The 21,684-nt window shown below is 34.4% G+C and overlaps 1 pseudogene; it reads right to left on the minus strand.

Moving 5' to 3' along the window:
* Nucleotides 1-1,451: 1,451 nt before the first annotated feature.
* LOC107852110 lies at nt 1,452-19,122 on the minus strand (annotated as a pseudogene).
* Between the last annotated feature and the right edge of the window lie 2,562 nt (nt 19,123-21,684).

Raw genomic sequence — 21,684 nt, forward strand, 5'->3', positions numbered from 1 at the left:
GTTCAGTCTACTAGTGTTGTGCAATCTCAGTAGAATTTGGAAGCAACACATGAAATGGTAATTTCTTCTCAAGTTTAGAATAGGGGAGATGTTGATTAGACTTCTTAAAATGCAGTGGGTAGATTGGGTTCAGAATTCAGAGATGAATCTGTCCAGGAAAGCCCATCACTTAATGCAGAAAATATTCAGCAGGATGATAAAAATATTGTTGATACAAATCATGATCTAGTCTCAAGGAAATACGAGCAAAAAGAAAAGATATGCTGCTACAAATAGCTACAAATAGCAACAACAGTGAGATAATAACATGCTGAAATGACAGGTAGTGAATATATCAACAACTAAAACTAACACACAAAAAAAACAATTAGAAATCATGATAAAAATGCAACTGATCATCACAATTTCATTCCTCCCAACTTCATGCACTACACATTTAGTTACTTACACTACAAAGCTAATGTCACAGACAAATACGACACCATAACAACTGAAAGTTGTACCAGCTAGCAGTGTTATATATAGTCAGCTATATATGTCCAAAAATTCACCATATATTTATTGATTATACATGATAACAGCAGGGAAGGTTTTCTTGATTATACATGAACATAGAGGACAATTTATCAAATAAAAAGCTCCAGCACGGAAGAATATTTATTATGAATTTAATCAATTCACGTTAAGCTAAATAGTTTTAGTTTAAAGGTTCAAGGATCAGTTTCACAAAGATATTTGCATTGTATGACAAGAATTGTTAGCTTGCACATATTCATGCAACAAACACATAAAGTATGCCAAAAATAAAAGATTAATAATTGGATCCACACATATATCTCTTAGTCCATTACAGTGGTTGCTTGGATGAGTCAAAAGGCAAAGCATCTTATTTCCGCAGAACAAATTTTAGAGAAAGAAACAGACAAAAACTGCCAACAAGTATAGTTTTGTTACTTGGAAAGTAATGAACTCACTTCAGTTGATTAGGAAAAAGGGCTGCTATGTCATATATGTCTCTGTTCACAAGAATCCTACCAAGAAAATTGACCTTCATGAACATAGACAAAAAAGGTCAAAAAAGAGACTCGTGCAAGTATTATACATCTACAACGACTAGCTTCTAAATAAAATAAGGTACAGAGGTCATTTCCAATAGACCTTCAACCCTCAGATCAAGGAAAAATAGTCTAAAGAAATCCAGAAAAATAAGCCCCTTTATATTGATTCAAATAATTGAGTCCCTAGAAATCAAGTTTTGACCAAAGATAGATATAAAAAGGACAAAGAAAAAAAAGTGAGAGGACTAAGAGGACGGTAAATTTTACTACCTAACTTCTATATAACCACAAGTCCCTTTTTCTTCATAACTTCTATGTCCAGACCAGCTTGCGCTAAACTTTTGTACTGCTGAATAGCTTCTCACCAAGATATGTAAAAACAACATATGTCTTTCACCTGAGGGCTTTCACAAAAGACAGCAAGGAGTCTACGTCCCTCTTGCCCAACCAGTACTTAATAGGCTTTGAAGAATGCCTAAGAAAAAGAGTATTGTAGGGAAACTGCAATTCTTTTTGTGCAAAAGCTTTCTCGTCACCATCTGCCCTGAACTTCCCTACCTTCACTCCAGAACTTGCCAACTTCTTTGCCAATTCAACATAGGATTCTTCCATTAAGATAATCCCCTAACACAATCAGGCTGGGAGTAAAGAAGAATGCAACAGTTTCTAAACACGGCTGCATACATAAAAAGTCATCCAGTTTTCAACAAATATTAAATTCTAAAATCGTAATGCCAAAAGTACACTATGCTCAGTGCTTAGAACCTTAAGGATTGAGCTAATCAAACTCAAATCTAGGATCAGCCTCGGTGGACAAATAAAAAATTATTGATGATAAGATAAATTACCTAAAAAAAGTGGCACCAAGGTGCATAAAGAACAATGAGCCAAGGTTCACTTTGATTCTCCAACTTTAATAGATTCTCAATTCCCGACCTAGTCAAGTTTACAATGTACCTGGTGTCAAAAATATCAGAAATAGCAGTGCTACCATTTGCATTGACAATGGTATTTACATTACCATTCTTGATTTCATCCTTGATGTTGCCCTTATATAAGAAACATTCCTTGGCCTTCAAATCCTCCTATCACCACCTTCTTTCTCACTCGTGTTGGCCAGGTAGTACAGCCCACGTGCAAGGTTCGTATCCAATAGAACGTAACCTTGTGCATGCAATGATTTCACTGTAACATTCATAGATCGTAAGAAACTCTAATATCCTTTCCATCCATATTAGCAACCGGATTCCACTTCACCAAACTACCAGCTCCACCATCCAACCTCTCGAATGAAGGGTCTACCTGAACAATAGAAATTTTAGATCGAAGTATCAGGGGATTAATCTTTATGTTTCCTCATGATCCATGATCATAAATCATTAGAGGGCACTCTTCAAGGGCATAACTTTTCTTATGCGGTAACATTCTAGGTGGCCATCTTCATTGTAAGAGAAGAGGCCGTTGTTCCTCACTGACACTTGAACTTCAACAACAATAGGGAACATATATTCAATACGAATCCCATAGTGTTTCTCCACTATATCAAATAATGGTAGGTTTCTATATTCAATCTCCCAGTATCAAGGCTGAATTTGACCAGTTAAATAAGCATACTCTGACAAAGCAATATCTTCAACACCAATGAAAAATAAGGATACAATTTAGGAGCTGCATCATAGTGAGATAGCATATCTGGAAAGTCATTGGATAGAAAACTCTTAAAAGGAAACGTATATTTCTCATAAAAAAGTATAACACATATATCAGGATATTCAATCATAAATGACCAAAAAATAAATTATCATGATGGCCTTTAGAATCATCATATCAATTCTCATTGCAGCAAATGGAACTTTGACTAGTGATTGATTTCATAAAAGATAGCAAATTGTAAAGAAAAAAAAAGTTCCTTTTAGTAAGAAACAAATCAATGAAACTAGTTAGCTAGTTCAAAACAGACGACATCAACAAAATATGCATTGCATCGTCCTATACTATACCTCGTCTTAACATTCTTGAAATATCTACTAGGTGCTATACTACCAATTGAGCATACAACAGAACCATGTCTTATTATAACAACCCTAGGACCTTCATTGTTACTTGTTCTTTTACATGTCCAGTTCAGAAATAGTAAATTACAAATATCAACTTTATTGGTAATGTTGCTGTTGGTGCCATTACATTCTTCGCTAGCATCCACACATACAACTTTTTGCACATTGGTGATTTCCAACATAATGATAGTAATCAACAGAATTACAAGAAGAAATAAAAATGTTCACGCAATCAAATGAACCCAACAATCAAATTTTCTCTAAGGAGAAAAAAAACAAAATCCCCAAAAATTAGGTTAAATTCGTAGAAGAATACACTAACCTTAAAATCCCTAAATTGAAGCAATTGAAGTGCAAATTAGAGAGAAAGTGAAGTGCGAATTCCTTCTGACTTTCTAAAACAAATTGAGATATGAAATTTGATTGCAGTTTCCAATACTAAGAGAAATTGAAGTGCAAAATTAGCCCTAATCGCGAATCAAAGTGCAAATTTGGTATGAAATTAAAGTTTAAATCAGATATGGTTTATCTTCAAATCACCAAAATGCAATTATACAGTTGGTCCAAAGCTTACCAAAATAACCTATTCCCAGATATGTTGGTTCAAATATTTCTCGCACCAATAAATTGATTTTCAAAGCAGCACCAGTAAATCCCACAGAGCTCACTACCAAATCATAGTAATTATAGCGAAGAGAAGCCGATTCCCCTAATTGATTGATTGTCATTGTAGCGAAGAGAAGACGATTCCCTAATCGATTGATTTTTGTTGTAGCGACTATAGCTAATAGAAGAAAATTCAGTATTGTGTTGTAGGCTTAAGCTAAGAGAGAAACCATTGATTGTTGTTGTAGAGATTGTAGGGAAGAGACACAAATTTGGTACTGTGTTATAGGTTTAAGCTAAGAGAGAAGCCATTGATTATGAAAATGGCTTATGAAATTATTTTTTTGCGGACTTATGAAATTTTTTATGAAAATAAAGGGAATAGAATAAGCGTTGCTATAGCTTATTATTTATCTATTGCAATGCTTAATTATCAAATGCGACGGTTATAGTGTTATATTATAGCTAATAGAACAATTATATTTAGCAACGCTTAAAACCATCACAGTAGACCACCTATTGCAACGTTTTGTTAACCGACGCTAAAAAGTTTGTTGCCATAGGGATAATTTCCAGTAGTGAAAACTTTGGACTGAATAACTAGTTCAAGTTTTATTTGTGTTATATGATGAAGTCGTTGTATGGGCAAAAATCATGGGAAAAAGGCAACTTGGACCATAATGCAAGGCTAAGACAAAACCAGTTCGATGTTTACTCTAGCTCAAAAAAATTTTGAGGGATCATTCCCGTTGGAACGCAAGGGTACACAACAGCTAAGGGGCCAAGTCCCTAGGAAGTAATATATGACAGTAAAATAGAAACATAAAGACTGTACTAAAAGTACATAGACACAAATAATTTTTATGGAGAAATCTCTTTGCTCAAGGGAGGAAAACGACAGTCTTTCCTTAGCGGGTTTTTTCAACTCCACAATAATCAAAATGATGCTTGATTACAAACTCAAATTGGACTTAACTCTAGGTTCCTATTGATTATAATAACTCTATCACAACTCTTCACCAGACAACTCTGTCAAAACTCCTTCAAAGTTGGCTAACTCTAGACAACACTAAGAAAACTCTACCTAAGAAAAGATCAAAACTAATAGAAAATATTTACTAACAACACTAGAATAAATCAGTTTTAGGACATGACTCAAGGACAATAAAGGTAAGGGGAATATAAATTTTAGATCTTGAGCTTTTAGGGTTTTTTCTTCCACACTCAAAGATATCAATCTTGCAAAAACTATGAAGAAATATTGCTTTCTCTTGTATTTATATGAGTGTAGAAATCTTGTTCAAAATTTGATTAGCCATGTGTCCAATTTGTTATACTGTACACCTTCACAATATTTGTATTGTAGGACAAAACCATACAGAGTGCGACAATTGTCTTTCACCAAGATATGTGGCATACCTGATCCTTTGAGCATCGTGTAGTTATTATAAAAACATGAAACAATAATTTCTCCCCTTTTGATGATGACAAACCATATCCACAAAGCACTCAAATTTTATTCACTTATAGTGATACATATATACCCCCTATCAATAGCACCCCATCTTCCATGAATCTCACATATATTTAGTCTTTCCCCTATCAACAACATCAGTTCTCCACACTTACTCATACTTGATGTACGCCCCCTATCAACAATACCCCTCATCCACACTTACTCATACTTGCCTGTAGTGAATTATTATTCTCCTTTTTGGCATCTTAAAAAATTAAAGACAGTAAACCAAGATAATAATTAGCATAATTAAGTTAACTCATGGCCACTGGGCAACTTTAACATAAATGAACAACTTTAAACAAAAGTGATAGATGATAAACATAAAAAGATTCCATTTATATAATAACCACGGTGCATAAAAACCCTAAAATTCTAAATTAAAAAGCCATTAGGACAATGAAGGAAAACTAACAAAGAGGATACTAAACAAACAAATGTGAGGGGCTTAGAAGGATGGAGGTTTGGGAGTGAGGTATTTGAGAAGCATCTCCATTCTAGCACTTTCAACAGCATGTGAATTCAACAACTACTTGGTGAGGTCCTTCACTTCAGCATTTAATTCTTTGAACTTCCCTGATTGTGTAGAGACATGTGCCATTAATTCAACAATTTTAACTTTAGTGCTTCTGCAGCACCAGATCCCTCTGAGGATATCTGTTGATTCCTCACTTTGTGATGTGTAATCTCATCTTCCCTAGTAGCCAATTTCATTCTTACTTTATCTACCTCCAAACTCAACTTCTTCTAGGCAGCTATCAATTCAGACACTTGGGATATGATCCCAAGTTTGCCCTCAAAACACTTATTTTCCACTAAAGAGTTAAGAGTGAATATTTGTTTAGTAGTCCCAGGTGTTTCCTTCTCACGAACCACTCTAAAATGATTGAACACTTTCTTCATAAAATAACCATAGGGAATTCCATATTTTCCTTCTTTGACATGTACAACTTTTTACATGTGTTCTATCATCAAGGCTAGCAAACTAGTGAGTTCAAAATTTCTCAAGCACTCTATCATACAGAGACCAATAGTTGAAGCCACTGTTCTCTTTTCTACCCTAGGTAGAACTACCTTATTCACAAATTCATGTACCAACTAGAACTCTCTTTTCAAGAACTTCTTTCAAACCCCTGCAATAGAAGTTCCACCTACTTTATAAGTGTCTTTTATGAACTTCACTGAGAGTTGTTACTTCTCTACAAACCTCACCCCAATCACAGTAACATCCAAGATCATTCCTAGAGTTTCTTTTTCTAAATTCACCTCTTTTTCTTGAACCAAGACAAACAAACTCAAACCATCTTCAGCAAACTTTATGGTGTAATAGAAAACTCTGACTTCTTTTTCAAACACTAAGAGGATTGGTCTCTTAAATAGATGTAACTGGCCTTGGTGTCTAAAATGTACTACCAGTAGTATCCTAAAATCAGACACTCTTCCAAATAAGACTTTTTGAGTCTTCGACCTTTCGTTCCTTTCTTCCTTCTACAGAGCTTTTTTGTCTTTTTCCACTTTTATTCTTTTGGATCCACTTTCAGAATTTTCTTTTGCAATATTTCTTTTCATGGAATTGGGTCCCTCGGTCACTTTTCTCTTTATAATAATATATTTCTTAGGATTTGCACTCTTTGATTTTGTTTGAGAGAACCTTGTCCTCCTTCCCTCTTGAAATTTCTTTCCTTTCTCTTCTGTTGTCGTGGAAATATCAATATCAAATTATTCATCTTCCTTGCCCATATCAACTACTTCCACATTTTCTTTATCAACTACAGTCCTTTTTCTCAATCTTCTTCATTTACTTGTGGTTGACTTATTTTCCTTCCTAGCATAACCCATCAACTTCTTTTATAAACTTCTAGTGGTATAGATCTTATCTATTTTTTCAAATTTATCATCATGTAACACCCCATATTTTTGGGCTAGAATTTAGATCGTTGTTCCTATGCATCAGCCAAGTCATCAACCCAAATCAGTGAGACATCAGTTTCAGCCTCCAAGTGATGACCTAAGTTAATAGGCCATCAACCAAGTGATGATCTATCAGCCCAAGTCATCACCCATGACCAGACTTGATCAACCTCACCCTTAAACAGTTTTAGAGGAGTATTTTCGTCTTTTCCCTCACCTCCCATGACTTAAATCATGCATTAAACCCTATTAAGTGATAAAATATTAGTTTATCATCACTCATAATCCTCTCCACTCTCAAGAATAGGAAAATAGGATTTTCTCTCAAGATCATCTCCCAAGAACAAGATTCAGGCCTTTCATCAAGAAAATCAAGAAAATCAAGAAATTATAATTTCCAATCCAAGAACATTCAAGAAAAGTCAATTCGATTAAAGCTCTAACGTATGTTAGATATTCATCCATGGGCCCTTTTCACCCATGGAGTCCAAGAATCCATCTTTTATATTTTAAATCATGAAATTACATGTTTATAATGATTTATCTCCATGATGCTTTTATGAATTTTGATTATACATGATGTTTACAATATATTTTCATTAAAAGTAGCCCTTATTACATATTTTAGGAATTATGTCAATGAACTTACATGAATTTTGAGTCTTTATCATGTTTTCATGAAATTGTTGCTGATATTAAATCTTACATATTTGAATGGTGTTGTTTATTGAATTTAAACCCTAATTGGTGATCTTAAAAGTGAAATCGTGCTATTACTACAAATTTTAAAACTATTCTCAGACTTAGTTTAATCCATGAGTTTCAAGCGTTTGATGAAATGCCTAAATAATTGGGTTTTGAACAATGACTACTTATTACATGTTTACAAGTTAAGATTTTGGAACTTGTTTTCAAGCGGAATGCATTATAGTATATTTTAAATATTATGATTTCCATATCATGTTCGTGAGAATTCAAAATAAATCCTAGGTTTATGATTTTGTCATGTGATTGTGCTATCTCATCATGTTTAGAAATATCCTCATGTTAAAGTCTTGGTCCCCATGTATTTGATGAAATGCTTAAGTGAATAATTAAGAACAATAATTTCCTTCCATGGTTTCAAAGCCTTCATGTGACCCTGTTGTAATTATTATCGAGTCCTGGGGGTTATGAATACTTGAAATTTAGCTGTTTACTTAGTTTTAGTAGTTTTAGAATAGTTTCATACATGTATAAGCATTATTAGTTCAGTTCGTTATCATATCAGTCAAACTTAGATCAGTTCAGTAACCTGAGTCAATTCCCTCTTTAGTTAAACTTAGTTCAGTCCCGTAATCAATGTCAGTTCAGTTGGGAGGATTTAGCACCAAGCTAGCCTATGGATGGGGGTTCACCCATCAGTTAGGACTGGGTCCTTAGAAGTAATCCCTAAGTTCTAGAACTACGTAGCCAATGTAGGTTATGATATGTCACCCGCTAGTTTAGGAATGACACTCTCAGGGATCACTCGCTAGTTAGGACTGATCTCAGGGGTCACCCATTAGATTAGGACTGACTTCACAGCTATTGTTAGTACTCGTGGAATGATATTAACACCCTTACAACTGGGGTCATAGGTTGGACCCCGATCAGCTCAAACTGGGGCATGTTGGTTAGATTACACCTCCCACAATTTTAGTTTCAGTATTCAGGTCATAACTCTATTCAATTTTGCTTGACTCTAGCATATTGTTTATCAGTTATTCAGTTATCATATTTTAGTATTTTAGTTACAAACTATATCTAAAACATATTATATGCTTGGTCATGCATTCTAAGATTTTTCAGCTTTCACGCATTTATATTCAGTATTCTCATCTTAACCAAACAGTCTCTGCTCCATGCATTCTTACAAAGTTACTTCATATCATTCAGGTAGTTATTATTTCATGTTCAGTTATCCTATGCTATTCATTCAGTTGGTTATCATTTATGCATATAAACCTATGCATCTCAGCCTTACCTCATTTAGCATACCAGTACATTCAAAGTACTGATCGCATACCCATTTCTTGTGCTATGATGTTTTATATCATAGGATCGAACGCTTAGGTTCCCGATTGTACCTAGTAATCCCAACACACCAATAGCAGCAGCAGTGGTGAGTCCTCATGTTCTGAGGACCAGTTATGTTTGTTTTAGTTTCTCAGTTTTAGTAGACAATCAGAGTTAATTGAGGGCTTGTTCCATCAACTCCTCAATTATTTAGTTAGAGGCTTTCAGACTAGTACAGACAGTTAGTCAGTTTTTAGTTGTTATTATTAGTGTTATTTTGTAGAGATTATCAGAATTATGACTTAAAACCTTATGGCAATTTCAGTTAAATTCCACACAATAAATCTTTTGTTATTAGTTTTATTCAGTGCCCATAATAGGTACCAGTCATGGGTTAGTTTATGATCCTTTGGGGTTGTAATCACCATGTGACACCAAGGGTATACTCCCGGGGCATTACAAACTTGTTATTAGAGCCTAAGCTTTTAAAGTGTCCTAGGGAATTTGAAAGCCACATCAAGTAGAGCTTTGTGCATGGGTGTGAAGCGTATCACACTTATGGACAAGAGGCTACAAGATATATTAGGAAAAGTGTCCCTTCTTTCATGTCTCAGATCGTGCTATAGAAAGGATCTCTAAGAAACTTATGTATATTCTCATCATGCTCCACTCATGTCAACTCTACCTTACTTTTAACATAACAGAAGCAATGAAGCTTAAATTCCTACAAATAGAGCTTTCTCAGACATTCCTCGCAGATAGTTATGGGAATGCACGTAGGCTCGAGAGTTTTCTATCAAGTGTTTTTCAGATCCAAAGTTTGAAATATTTCATTCATATTCATAAAAATTATGCACTAAACTCAAAGTAAGATATGCCCTCAAATCCCTTCTCAGTATTCTAGGATAGCATATGATTTAGAGTTAGAAGCATGAAACTAGGAGTTTAGCAACAGTAGTGGAGTTGGGATAGTGTTATCTGAATTTGAGTAGATTATTTTTCATGGGGTTAGTTGTATGAAAGGTGAATCAGCAGGCTTGAAATAGTGTATACAAGAATTTAAGTTTGGTAATTCAAAATTATATGTATTGTTAATGTTGGTGTAGTTGTAATTCTTATGGAGTGGGGAAAATATAAGTTTAGAGATGTGATATTTGTAGGATATGATGAAAGAAGTATGGTTATTAAAGATTTGCGGATATCTATTTTATATGTTAGAATTTATGTTTGAATATTTGAAGGTTGAGCTAATAGAAAGAGGAGTTGAAAATTCTAAGTTAGTCAGTTCTTAAATTGTTACATGATGTATTTGGGGCTATAGAAAGTTAAGAGTTCTATCTCAGAAGGAAGTATTAGCAGTAGGGTTTTACACTTTCAGGTGCAGTCTTTTAGGGTGAGTTTAGTGCTTATGAGTATTGTTATATCTCGGACGCTAAAGTAAAGTGGTTTCAGTTCAGTTCAGAGATGTTGATTAAGTGGTTACATACTTAGAATGATGGCTTTAAGCATAGGGGGAGATGGTAGATCAAGTAACCAAGTTAGGCTCTCAGATTCTAGTAGTAATGCCAGTGTGTTGTAGAACAACATTAGGGAGAAAGATGACCGACCCATTTTTATTTTAGTCTTTGCACTTTAGTTATCATGATATTTACTCATGCCTTACATGCCAGTTCCATAATCATAGTTCATGTTTATGCACATCATAAAGAATCATGTATGCTTCCAATTCCAAGTATAAGGAGTTCCAGTTTGCTTACTAGTACAGATCATGTTTCATAAATTTATAAACTCCAAATTCAATTCATGCAGCTCATGACTCATGTACTCATGCTTTACAGTATGTTCAGTTCTATTACTCATACTACATACTTAATGATCAGTGAAATTCAGATTCATGCCATGCATGTCCTCAATTCAAACATCTTTGATGAATTCGTGTCATTAAACCTTTATTCCTCAAACCTCAATTTCGCACACCAGATGTTCAGTCATGATTCAGTCTGTAAATATTTTGAATATTATCTCACTCTTTCCATAGTATATAAGCCAAGTCAGTCTCATTCGAGGATGAATGTTCTCAAGGGGGAGATATTGTAACACCCCACATTTTTGGGCTAGAATTTAGATCGTTGTTCCTATACATACAAACTTGAACCCAATGATTCTATGTCTATATATGTGTGATGATCAATTCTATAGTGTGGAAAATGTCCTATTATATCAGTTGACATCATAAAAATCTCCTAACTCAAAGACGGGTTAAAAACGCTTCTATTGATTAAGTTTTAGTGAACGTTTCATCTTGGGTAAACTTTAAACGACCATTACTCCTTGTATATAATGAGTTACGTGAGCTTCTATGTATAAAAAAAAAGATCTTTGAGTCTTCTTTCCAATGCATTTAGTTTACCTTAATCCGATATTGGAGCAAAAGGTTATACTCATTTAACTTCAGCATATCAGTCTATCAACAAAGTGACAACCTAAGCTGATAAGCCGTCAACTAAGTGACAACTTATTAGCCAAGTCGTCAACCCAAATTAGTGAGCCATTAGTTTAAGCCTCCAATTGATGACCTAAGTTGATAGGCCATCAACTAAGTGACGACCTATCAGCCCAAGTCGTCACCCATGGCCAGACTTAATCAACCTCACTTTTAAATAGTTTTGAAGGGATATTTTGGTCTTTTCCCTCACTTCCCATGACTTAAATGATGCATTAAACCCTATTAAGTGATAAATATCAGTTTCTCATCACTCATAATCCTCTCGACTCTCAAGAACTAGAAGATTAGAGTTTTCTTTCAAGATCATCTCCCAAGAACAAGATTCAAGCCCTTCTTCAAGAAAACCAAGAAATTATACTTTTCAATCAAAGAACGTTCAAGAAAGTCATTTCTCTTTCAAGATTAAAGCTCTAAGGTATGTTAGATGTTCATCCATGGGCCCTTTTCACCCATGGAATCCAAGAATCCATCTTTTATGTTTTAAATCATAAAATTACATGTTTATAATGATTTATCTCCATAAATCTTTTATGAATTTTGATTATACATGATGTTTACAGTCTATTTTCATTGAAAGTAGCCTTTATTACATATTTTATGAATTATGTCCATGAACTTACATGAATTTTGAATCTTTATCATGTTTCCATGAAATTGTTGGTGATATTAAACCTTACATGTTTGAATGGTGTTATTTGTTGAATTTAAACCCTAATTGGTGATCTTAGAAGTGAAATTGTATTATTACTACAAGTTTTAAACCTATTTCCATGCTTAGTTTAAATCATGAATTGCAAGTGTTTGACAAAATACCTAAATAATTGGGTTTTGAATAATGACTACTAATTACATGTTTTCAAGTTAAGATTTTGGAACTTGTTTTCAAGTGGAATGCATTATAGTATGTTTTAAATATTATGATTTCCATATCATGTTTATGAGAATTTGGAATAAATCTTCAGTTTATGATTTTATCATGTGATCGTGTTATCTCATCATGTCTAGAAATATCCTCATGTTAAAGTCTTGGTCCCCATGTATTTGATGAAATGCTTAAGTGAATAATTCTGAACAATGATTTCCTTCCATGGTTTCAAAGCCTTCATGTGACCCTATTGTTATTGTTATCGAGTCCAGGGGCTTATGAATACCTGAAATTTAGCTATTTACTTAGTTTCAGTAGTTTTAGAATAATTTCGCACACGTATGAGCATTATCAGTTCAATTCGTTACCATATCAGTTAAACTTAGATCAGTTTAGTAACCCGAGTCAGTTCCCTCTTCAGTTAAGATTATCTCAGTCCCATAATTAGTGTCAGTTTAGTTGGGAGTAGGATTCAGCACCAAGAAATACTAGGGATGGGGGCTCATCTATCAGTTAGGACTGGGTCCTTAGAAGTAAAGCCTAAGTTCTAGAACTATGTATCCAGCATAGGTTATGAGATGTCACCCACTAGTTTAGGAATGACACTCTCAGGGATCACCCTCTAGCTAGGACTGATCTCAGGGGTCATCCGCAAGATTAGAGCTGACTCTATAGCCATTTTTAGTACCCGTGGCACGGTATTAGCACCCTTCCAACTGGGGTCACAGGTTGGACCACGATTAGCTTAGACTAGGGCATGTCGATTAGATGATACCTCCCATAGTTTTAGTTTCAGTATTCAGTTCAAAACTCAGTTCAGTTTTGCTTGACCATAGCATACATTTTATTACTTATTCAGTTATAAGATTTTAGTATTTCAGTTACAAACTATATCAGAAACATATTATATGATTGGTCATGCATTCTAAGATTTTTCAGCTTTCACGCATTTATATTCAGTATTCTCATGCTAACCAGACAGTCTCTACTCCATGCATGTTTACTAAGTTACTTCATATCATTCAGCTAGTCACTATTTCATATTCAGTTGTCTCATGCTATTCATTCAGTTGGTTATCATTTACATACATAAACCCATGCATCTCAGCCTTACCTCATTTAGCATACCAGTACATTCAAAGTACTTATCACATACCCATTTCTTGTTCTATGATGTTTCAAATCATAGGATTAGATGCTCAAGTTTCCGATCGTACCTAGTTATCCCAGCGCACCAGTAGTAGCAGCAGTGGTGAGTCCTTATATTCTAAGGACCAGTTATGTTTATTTAAGTTTCTCAGTTTTTGTAGACAGTCGGAGTTAGTTGGGTGCTTGTCCCATCAACTTCTCCTTTATTTAGTTAGAGGCTTTTAGAAAAGTACAGATAGTTAGTCAGTTTTCAGTTGTTATTAGCAGTGTTATTTTTTAGAGATTATCAGAATTATGACTTAAAATATTATGGTAATTTCAGTTAAATTTTGCAAAATAAATCTTTTGTTATCAATTTTATTCAGTGCCCATAGCAGGTACCAGTCATGGGTTAGCTTGTAGTCCTTCGGGGCTGTAAGCACCGTGTGATGCCTAGGGTGTACTCTCGGGGTATTACACATTAGGTTTTTCCTTTCCTATGCTATCTTTTTATTTTTGCATAGCCCATATTAAGGGCATATCACAATTATCAACCTCTTTATCCTCCATAGGAGGTTGCAAAAAAGTGTCGCAGTAAATTTAGGGGTTTTGTCAAATAAGGGGAGTGGAATATCACTATCTACATTCTCTTCTATTCCAACTATAATTTCTCTTGGATCATTAGCCAGTAAGATCAAGTTCTTAACCACTCAATCTTCCCCTGCCAAAATACTACAAGAGAGATTTAACTTTTCTACTAGGAGGTCTTTCTCAAACAGTTGAGCAAAGATTGGGTTGGATTCTGAGGGTGTAGGAGAACTCGATTCTTCTAGATTCTCAGGTGGTATGTCTACTTTTAGGGTTTCTAAGGGATTATCAGTTGTATGGAATTCAGTTTCTATTGGTAAACCAAAAGCTTTACTACTGTCAACAACCAAGGATTGTTTTGGGTTTGGTTCCACGATATCAGAAATTATTTCCATGGTGGACTCTACCATGGGCACAGGTAATGAAGAAGAGACAAAGAGAGGGTTTTTAGTGGAGAATGGAGGAGATTGGGGGGTTTCTAAAATTTTTTATGGGCTAGAAGGAGAAATTTTGTCAGCCATTTGAAGATTAAGAACAAATTGAATATAAGAAAAGAGATTCCTAAGAAAATGAGAGAATTTTTTGTTAAGGATTTTTAGAGTTAATTTAGGGAGAAGTGAGAAAAGTAAGGGATTTGATTTTGGATATTTAAAGAAGTAAAAATGTACAACATTTAGACTTAACGGACATCGGACATGTCCGGTCTCAATAGGTGTACCTTTTCACCTTTTAGGTAATTTAATATCTTTCAGACAAGCAGGAAAGGATGGGGCTTTTCAGATAGTCAATTTATGTAATTTTTAAGACACACATGCATGATACTAACTGTGGAATGGGACCAGGTCCCTCCCTTGCTTGAAGGAACTTTTAGTTGATGTCTATATCATCTGCTCTCCTTCAGAAGTTGCTCACCATATGTGTATACCTGTAAAATGTATGGTACATAGATAGACCAAATTGCACAAACTGAAACAAGGATACTTGCCTTCTAATCACAGCCAAAAGAGGAATTTGATCCACTTAGGTAGGTTAATTCATCTTAATCAAACCCAGCTTTATCATGTTCTTCACAAATTACTCATTGTTAAGAGCCTTTGTGAAGATGTCAGGCACTTGGTCCTCTATCTTACAAAACTTTATAAAAATAGCTCCCCTTTTTAATATTATCTCTCAAGAAATGATGCCTCACATCAATGTGCTTTGTCCTCTTATGTTGTACAGGGTTTTTTGCCATATTTAGAGCACTTGTATTATCACACATTAGTGGAATAGTGTCTAAGACAATCCCAAAAACCTTCAGCTGCTGTTTTATCCATAGAAATTAAGCACAACAAGAAGTTGTTGCTACATATTCAACTTCAGCAGTAGATAGAGCAACTGAATTTTGCTTCTAAGATCCCCAAGAAATAAGAGATGGACCAAGAAAATAAGCCAATCCAGAGGTACTTTTTATATCTACCAAATATACAATGTAGTCAGCATCGGCATACCCAATTAGATCAAAATTATCTCTAGGTGGATAGAACAGGACCAGATCCTCTGTCCCTTTCAAATATTTAAGATTTCTCTAGGTAACTTTCAAATGAAACTCCTTTGGACATGCCTAAAATCTAGAACACATATCCATACTAAACACAATATCAGGCCTGCTAGTAGTAAGATATAGCAAAGATCTAATAATCTCTCTATACATGGTCTCATTAACTGAGGGACCAGGTTCACCAATATACATATTTGAGCTAGTCCAATAAGAGTATCAATAGGCTTGATATCCCCTATGTTGTATTTCTTCAGCAGCTTCTTGATGTATTTTTCTTGAGAAATCATTGTGCCCTGGGATGTTTGTTTAATTTGTAGCCCTAGAAAGAAGCTCAACTCATCTATCATAATCATTTTAAATTCAGTTTTCATTAATTTGGCAAACTCTTCACATGAGGATTCAGAGGTTGCTCCAAAAATTCTATCATCAACAGAAATTTGCACTATCAATAAGTTGTTTCCTCTAGTCTTAAGAAATAGGGTGTTGTCAATTTTCCCTATATTAATTCCATTTTTTAGAAGAAACTATGACAGTCTCGCATACCAAGCTCTAGGTGTCTGCTTCAACCTTTGTAGAGCTTTATCCAACTTAAGCACATAATGTAGGAGGCAAATATCATCAAAATCTGGAGGTTGCTTAACATATACTTCTTTCTTAAAATTTCCATTTAGAAAAGCACTCTTGAAATCCATTTGAATAAGCTTGAAATCTATATAGGCTGCAAAAGCAATAAGGATCCTAATTGCTTCCATCCTTGCAACGGGATCAAAGGTCTCATCATAGTAATTTTTTTCTTGATTATATCCTTGTATAACAAGCCTTGCTTTATTTCGATTGATAATGTCATGTTCATTTTTCTTGTTTTTGTACACTCATTTTATCCCAATGATAGTTCTGTCAGTAGGTATGGGGACTAGGTACCAGACTTTTCTCCTTTCAAATAGCTAAAGTTCTTATTGCATAACATTAATCCAATTAGCATCTTTAAGGTATTCCTTCAAATTTTTAAGCTTAAGTTGGGATAAAAAAAAAGTTGATAATGCCATAAAGTTCCATATTTGTGACCTTGTTTGCATACTAGATTCTAATGGGGAAATCAAATTTTCAAAGGGGTGAGATGACTTATGCTTCTAATTTGATCTTCTTGATTGAGGTTTACTAGTACAAGGTCCTTGAGTGTTTTTATCAGGTTCTCCTTAATGTCTCTCATCTGAACCCTGCTATTTTGTTGTTCAGTTTTTCTTGGATTCGTTTGGCAAAGATCACAAGTACTTCATAGGTTTCATCCTTGGTTCTTAGAAACATGGTCCAAGTAAATCCGGAGTAGTCATCCATACTAACAAAAACATATCTCTTCCCTACCTTACTTTGGACTTTGATAGGTCCACATAGGTTCATGTGCAATAATTTAAGGGGTCTTGTTGTGTGTTTTTTCCGCTTGAAAGATGATCTGGTTTGTTTTCCTTTAACATAAGCATCACAAACCTTGGTATCTAAAAATTATAGCTTTAGAACAAAACGGACCATGTCCTTTGAGATAAATTTGTTAAGTAGAAAGGAGCTTACATTTTCCAACCTTCTGTGCCATAGATTAGCATTGTCGCTTTGAGCACTTAAATAGGTCAATTCATATCCAACAATTGAGTATAAATCAGCCACATACATGTTTGTATCTTTTTTTAGAATAACCTTCCTAGACTTCAAGTTTGTTACAGTGCACCCATTAGATAAGAACTTCACTTCATTCCCTTTATCACATATTTGGGACACACTTAGTAGGTTGTACATCAATCTTTTCACATAGTAAACATCCTCAATAGAATGATTTAAGGACTTCCCTATCATCTCAACATAATGAATGTAACCTTTCGTCTGTCAAAAGAGATACCTCCATCTTAAAGTGCCTTGAGTGAGAGAAAATAGTCAGTTCTTCCAGTCATATATGTAGAGCATCCCCTATCCATGAACCATATTTGACTATTTCCCCTTACTCCCACCTATATACAGGGAACCCACTTGAGTCTAAATTTCCAAAAAGAAGATAGAGGAGTGATCACTACTTTCTTAGTCCAGCTAGGCAGTTTAGTCTTTTTTAATTTTGTCAAAGGACTAGGTCCCTTGAAAAGAGGTTGCATCTGCAGAACATGCTTAGCTAAATTTATTTTGGCTCTAAGCTATTCTTGAAAATCCTCTTTTTATGATAATTCCTTCCATAATTGGTGCATAAAGAGTTGTTAACAACCAAGAAATTGTTATGATGCTTAAAAGTAGGAGTGTTGTATTGACATCCAAGACTTTTTCCATTACCCATACCCTGATTTATTAAGTTTTCTACAATCTAAGAGGAGGTGTTCTATTTCAAGTATTTGTTAAGATCTTCTCTTATGCAAACTGGGTCCTTTTCTAACTTATAATTTTTTTTCAAAGGCAGTCATAAGAAACTTTTGAGAATTTCTCAACTTCTCCTCAAGTTCAATTTGCAATTTAGTAGCCTCATTTTTTCCCTTTACAGTCAGATTTATCTAACTTCCTCAATTTTTCCAGTATTTCCTTGTTTTTAAATTTCAATTTTAGGAAATGTTCTCCTATCTCAGATAACTGAAAGGTTAAAGCTAATTTTTCATGTTCTAGAGTTTCTACCTTATCTTCAAGTGGATGTTTCTTAGTGGTAAGTTCACATACAGAGTCAATCAGGACATTAGCAAGTTTCTTTAACTTCTTAGTAGAGTAATCATTTAAGTTCTGCTTAATGTTAAAAAGAGTTACCTCATCCTCCTCTTTACCACCTGACCTAGCCATGAAAGCAAAGAGAGAGTCATACAAAGTTTCACTATCTTCCACGACCAACATAGATGCATCTTCAGTTTTTCTTATTCATCATACTCACTTGAAGAGTCTCCCCAAATAGCTAGAGTTTGTTTCATCATATAGTTAGTTGCAACTTTCCTTCTTGACTTGTCAGAGACCTGGTCCTTCTTTTTTGCTTTGTCTTCCTCTGAATTCAGATACTCTAGATAATGCATTTTGTGCAAGGGATAATCCTTGATAAAATGACCCGGTTTCCCATATTTGTGGCAAACCTCCACCGCACCTGCTTGCCTGCAGCTACTCCTTTCTTTTGAAATTTGTCATTTCTTTTCATGGCCCTAACAATCTTTCTAGCTAGGTAGGAAACATTTGTATCCTCCTCACTAGACTCAGATTTTGAGTCTTTTAAGGCCAATGACTTTTCCCTTTTTGGATCATTCTTCTCCTGGTCTTGTTGTTTCTTTATTTTGTGAGATTTTAAGTTTTCAATTAATTCATCCATGGTGAGAGTTTTTCAAATCTCTAGCCTCGGTAATTACATCAACCTTACTCTCTCAAAACTTAGGGAGAACTCCCAAATCTTCCTCACTTGTTTATAAAGTGGAATCAGCTCACCAAGATAGTGCAATTCATTAGTGATGAGGTGAATCTGGTCTACATCTCTTGAATGGTTTCACTCTCCTTCATAGAGAAGGTTTCATATTGAGTGGTTAGCATATCCATCTTCAATTCTTTTACTTGACTTGTTCCCTCATGAGCAGTCCTTAGACAGTCCCAGATCTCCTTGTTACTTTCACAAGAAGAGATACGGTTGTACTCATTTGGTCCTATCCTACACACTAGTAAATACTTAGCTTTGAAATTCTTTTCAATATTCTTATGATCTTCTTCATTATACTCTCTTCACGTTTTAGCAACTAGCTTGGCTATGTCCCTTTCCTTTACTTTCTTCACTAGAACATAAGGTTCATCAAGAATCACATCCCAAAGCTCATTATCTTCAGCTATGATAAATTCATGCATTCTTGTTTCCACCAACCATAGTATCGACTATTGAATCGAGGTGGTTTAGTGGTTGATTGTCCCTCCTTCGAATTTGATGGGGCAGTCATGACCAAGAATCCACTCTAGGTGTTAACCTTTTAGAGTAAACCCCACTCTAATACCAATTGTTGAAACATAGGGGTCCACCACCGCTAAGGTACCAGGTCCCTACGAAGTAATATATGACAGTAAAATAGAAACACACAGATTGTACTAAAAGTAAATGGGCACAAATGAATTTTTACGTGGAAACCTCCTTGCTCAAAGATGGAAAATCATGATTTTTCCTCACAGATTTTCTCAACTCCACTATAATCAAAATGATGCTTGATTGTAGACTCAAATTGGACTTGACTCTAAGTCCCTACTGATTGTAATAACTCTATCACAACCCTTCAGTCAGCTCTGTCAAAACTCCCTCAAAGTTGGATAACTCTATCCAACAATACTTTAGTAATTCTACCTAAGAAAAACTCAAAGAAAAGAGAAAAACTTTACTCACAACACCGGAGTAAATTGATTTAAGGACATGACTCAAGAATAATAAAACTAAGAGCAATATAAAATTCAGATCTTGAGCTTTAGGGTTTTTGCCGCCACACTCAAAAATATCAATCTTGCAAAAACTATGAAGCAATGTTGCTTCCTCTTGTATTTATATGAGTATAGAAATCTTGTTCGAAATTTGATTGGACCAGGTGTCCAATTTGGTACATTGTGCACTTGTACAATATTTATGCTACAGGATAAAATTGTGCAGAGTGCGAAAGCTGTCCTTCATCGAGACATGTAGCGGACCTGGTCCTTTGAGCATCATGTAGTCATCATCAAAACATGAAACAACAATTTTCTCCTTTTTGATGATGACAAACCATAGTCACAAAACACTCAAATTTCATTCACTTAAGTGACACATACATTCCCTCAATCAGCAGCACTCCATCTTCCATGAATCTCACGCACATTCAGTCTTCCTCCATCAACAACATGACTTCTCCACACTTACTCATACCTGCCTGTATTCCTCCTATCAACAATACCCTTTCTTCACAATTACTCATATCTGTCTGCAGTGAATCAATTCCCTTCTTGGACCATACTGATGATTTTTCAGCGATACAACTAAGGCTGCTCTATAAATAGTCAATCTGCAGGAATTCTTCAAAGGACAAGCCCCTTAAAGTTTAGGGCCTCTATCTGCTAATAATATCATGTTAAAATGTATCTTCATCTCATCTAAATGTTTACGCTATTAAAGATAACACACATTTCTTTTCTTATGTCAAGTACTGGTATTACATCCTTATGAAACTATACCAGTTTCTATTATATACTCCTAAAGGTAAGTGCTCATATCATTTCATATGTGATGAATATTTAATCGTTTTATATCATTTCACACTTAACAGATCTCGCATCATTTCATATGTGACTAATATTTAATCGTTTTTATATCATTTCACATTTAACAGATCATAGTGCTAGTTTTCTTATAATATAGATACATCTTATCCCTTTTGGTAAGATGGTTAAAGTCTTGTGTTCTCATTTCAATATCATTTTCAATCTAGATCAGAGTTAATAATTTAAATGGTCACTCAATTTACGATTTTTGTTTCAGAAAGTCACTCAACTTTATTTCTTACTTTAAAAGTCACTCAACTTAGGATTCTTATCTCAGAAAGTCACCCAACATTGATTTTTACTTCAAAAGTCACTTAACTATGGATATTTTACTTACAAAGTCACTTAACCTATTCAATTAATTATTTTATATTAAAAAATTTTAACATAAAATTTTATTTAAAACCAAAATTCTAAAAAAAAATTAAAAGAAAAAATTGAACAATATTATTACATGTTTACTTTATATTTAAGCCTCTGAAATTTTAAAATATTCTAAATAGTTATATCAATTCACTTATAATGTTAATATTAATTTTTAAGATTTTTAGAATCTTATTCATTTAGCTGATTAGATTAAAATAACTTTAAATGTGATACTTATTTACAGAATTGA

Source organism: Capsicum annuum, chromosome 1 (assembly GCF_002878395.1).
Source record: "Capsicum annuum cultivar UCD-10X-F1 chromosome 1, UCD10Xv1.1, whole genome shotgun sequence".
NCBI classification, from domain to species: Eukaryota; Viridiplantae; Streptophyta; class Magnoliopsida; order Solanales; family Solanaceae; genus Capsicum; species Capsicum annuum.